We start from the raw sequence: 4,059 nt of genomic DNA, 5'->3' as shown, positions 1-4,059 counted from the left end.
CTCGGAGGCCTGGGGGTCCAGGTGCTGCCCCGGGCCCAGGGGTCAGCTGGGGCCTGCTCTTTCACAGCAGATGCTCACATGTTAATTGCTGGCCAGGCTTAGGGACTGCACCTGTGCACAAATTTTGTGCACTGGGACTCTAGTGAACAACAAAATGGCAACAAATACATATCTATCTCAATAAGTGAATCTAAAAATCAAAATAAATAAGAAATCTAATGAACAGAATAAACTGGTGAATAAAATAAAATCAGAGGTATGGAAATGGAACAGACTGTCAATTCTCAGAGGGAAGTGGGACGGGGGCACAGGAAGAGATTAAACAAAGATCTTAGATGCACAGATGCATTACCTATGGACACAGACAATAGGGTGATGAAGGCCTCAAGTGGGGTGGGAACCAGGTGGAGAAAGGCAATGGGGGGGAAAAAGAGGGACTTCTGTAATAATCTCATCAATAAATATTAAGACAAAACAAAAAACAGACCATCAGAGGGGCTGCTCCTACCCCTTGGCCAGCCCTGTTCCAGCCCCAGGAATGGTAACCTTTCTGAGGGTCAGGGACCTGTTGCTGCTCATTGGAATCTTCAGAGTCAGTTCCAACCACAGCCTCTCTCCACAGCCATAGCCAGGGGAGGTAGATACTAGGGTGGGGGCAGTCCCCATACAATGACACCACTAGAGTGCACTCTGTAGAGGCTGCAGAGTAACAGGCATGTGGGAGCCACCTCAGTATAGGGCAGTGATGGCAAACCTATGACACACATGTCAGAGGTGACACGCGAATTCATTTTTTTGGTTGATTTTTGTTAAATGGCATTTAAATATATAAAATAAATACCAAAAATATAAATCTTTGTTTTACTATGGTTGCAAATATCAAAAAATTTCTATATGTGACACGGCACCAGAGTTAAGTTAGGGTTTTTCAAAATGCTGACACGCCGAGCTCAAAAGGTTCGCCATCACTGGTATAGGGGGATGTGATAGGGACTGGGATCCATCAAGGCAATGGATCCATTGCTGCCAGGACACCGAAGATGTGTTGGCTGCATATCTGATTTGGGTTGATGAGTACGACCCCACCCAGACAGCCTTCCAGTGGGGCTACTGATGGATGCGGGACCAAACAGCTTCTGCCCCACACCAGTGCATTCAGCCTATCGAGAATCCTGCTCCCCTCTGCAAGCCAGCCTGCCCTTCCCAGGCAGAGCCTGGACCTGGGCCAGTGGCCCCAAAGAGGGCAGAGGGTGCCGAGGTCTCCACCCTGAGACTGTGACTCTGTAAACCAGTCTGAGAGTCAGTGTGGCCTCCCTGTCCAAAGTGGACCTCGTGGCTCACAAGAGGTCCTTAGCAGGTGAGGGCCACAGCGAGCAAGAGCAGCTGGCCGGCCGCAGCACCAAGACAGCGGCAGGCATCTCTGCTGGGGAGGTGGAGCAGTGGAAACTCCTAAACCTCTTAGACGTGACATACCCACAGGCCCCACAGCCAGAGACTCAAGGAGGCAGGCAGTGTCTGGACCACAAAGCAAGACCCCATGTTAGGACCCGATTTTTCATTTATGAACATTAAATTCTGGAATTTATGTAGTAAACCTTCATAGTTCCCAGGGTTTCTTCCCAAACTCCACCTTCGTAAAGCTGCTATTTAGATCAGATCACTTAAGGTTCCAGCCATGGAGGCACTTCCCACTCAGCCCAGAGCACCTCTGTGCCCTTTTCTCCTACAGGCCTAGCACTCAGACCAGTCTCCAGCCACCACTTGCCCCCCGCCGCCCCCATGGACTTCCTGTCCCCAACCACACAGATTTCCCAAATTCATCTTCTGCCCCCGGTACTATCTAAGAAAGCATGGTCACACACTGTCCCACCCGCCCCTGCCTCCTGGCCTCTGGCCCTCTGCTATTCTCTTAGCAAGGCTAAAGGAGCCCACAGACCAGCTTGTGGGAAAATGTTACTTCAGCAGCCTCCCTGCTGGTGAAAAGGACCAGCATTTCCTACAAAGGGGCCAAGGTCTGAAAAGAACAGGACAGAGCTGTCAGAACATGGAATGGAGGGGCATTCCCCCGTCACCCCCATGGATGAAAGAGCTGAACCATGGCATTGGCACTCACCAAGCTCACAAGTGATTCATCAGCTCACTGCCACCTCACAGACAGCTGGTAGGTTATGTAGGAAAGATCAGAGGGGACAAGGCTCATCTCCTCCCTCAGGACACCCCAAGGAGCCTCCCTTGTCACAAGGTGCTTAGGACTCAGGGCCAGTCTCAGTATGATTAGATCCTGGATTCAAGGCCACACAAGCCACAGCCTTGGAGCTGGGACATGGCCAGAAGAAAGGATTTTTGGTTTGTGTTTTATTTTTCAGAGAGAAGATGGGAAGGAGGGAGGGTGGAAGGGAGGGAGAGGGAGAAAGAGAACATTGATCGGTTCACACCCTGACCAGGGATCAAACCCATAACCTGGGTATGTGCCCTGACTGGGAATCGAACCCGCAGTCTTTAGATTTATGCGACAATGCTCCAACTGAGTCACACTGGCCACGGTGAAAGGGGCATTTATGGTGCCAACAGTATGTGGAGCAGCATAAGATACACAAAGGTAACCCAAGATTCAAAAGCTTGGAGGGAGCCCTGGCTGGTTTGGCTCAGTGGTTAAGAGTGTTAGCCATCAGACAAGAGGGTCCAGGTTCGATTCCCAGTCAAGAACATGTACCTAGGGTTGCAGGCCCAATCCCAGCCCGCGTCAGAGTGTGTGCAGCAGGCAATCTATCTGTGTGTCTCTCTCACATTGATGTTCCTCTCTGTCTCTGTCTCTCTCTCTCTCTCTCCACCCCCTTCCCTCCCACTCTCAGTAGAAATCAATGGAAAAAATATCCTCAGGTGAGGATTAACAACAACAAAAAATTGGAGGGAAAAGGTGGGATAGAAAAGGGGCTGGGAGTCAGGGGAAAGTGCAGGAGCCCGTGCACAGACGGAACCTGGATGGGGAGCCTAGACTGGGCATGGGCGAGCTGCTCTGGGGCTGGACTTTGAAATGCGAGGCGTATCCAGAAAAGGGCAGGAATGGGAGGGACTACATGTCCCTTTCTGAGGCTCAACAGCTCCAAGTCAGTTAAAGCAGTGCCTTGTGTAGCCACCTTTAAAAATCCTGACCAGTGAGGCTCAGCTGGTTAGCACATTGGCTTGTGCACTGAAGGGTGGTGGATTGGTCCTGATCAGGGCATAGACCCAGGTTTTAGGTTTGATCCCTGGTCAGGGTGAGTATAGGAGGCAACCAATCAATGTATATCTCTCTCAATGTTTCCAGGAGGGGACTGATCAGTCTTTTTCTCTCTGTCTGTTTCCCTCTCTCTCCCTCTCTAAAATCAGTAAAAAAACAAAAACAAACGCTACAGGTCCTCAGGTAAGGGTTAAAAAAGAAAATCCATGTGAATTTTACAACTGAATTCTTGTTACCCACTCCAAGTGCCCTCTGCCCTCCCCCATGCTCCTCTGGATCCAGGACTGGGCTTCTGCCTTAGTCATACAATTCTTGTCATGCATGCAGTCATTCTGTGTTCCTGGGGCCCCAGTCCCAATGAACCTGCACATTCTGGCCATGCTTATTAATAGAATAATAGTATAATGTATAGTCAACATTTTGTTGTTGTTAATCCTCACCTGTGGATATTTTTTCTATTGATTTTTTAGAGAACATGGGAGAGGGAGGAAGGGAGGGAGGAAGGGAGGGAGGAAGGCAGGTAAGAAGACAGGGAGGGAGGGGGGGAGGGAGGGAGGGAGAGAGAAATATCAATTGGTTGCCTGTAACCCAGGTACATGCCCTTGACCAAGAATCGAATCCGCAACCCTGCAGTGTGTGGGCCAATGTTCAACCACTGAGAAACACCAGCCAGGGCAATTTGTTCTATTTTTTAATATATATTTTTATTGATTTCAGAGAGGAAGGGAAAAGGAGAGAGATAAAAACATCAATGATGAGAGAGAATCATTGATTGGCCGCCTCCTGCACTCCCTATACTGGGGATCGAGCCTACAACCCGGGCATATGCCCTGATGGGG

Source organism: Myotis davidii, unplaced genomic scaffold, assembly GCF_000327345.1.
Source record: "Myotis davidii unplaced genomic scaffold, ASM32734v1 scaffold555, whole genome shotgun sequence".
Lineage (NCBI taxonomy): Eukaryota > Metazoa > Chordata > Mammalia > Chiroptera > Vespertilionidae > Myotis > Myotis davidii.
The sequence above is the reverse complement of the archived record's forward strand: the minus strand, read 5'-3'. Positions refer to the sequence as shown.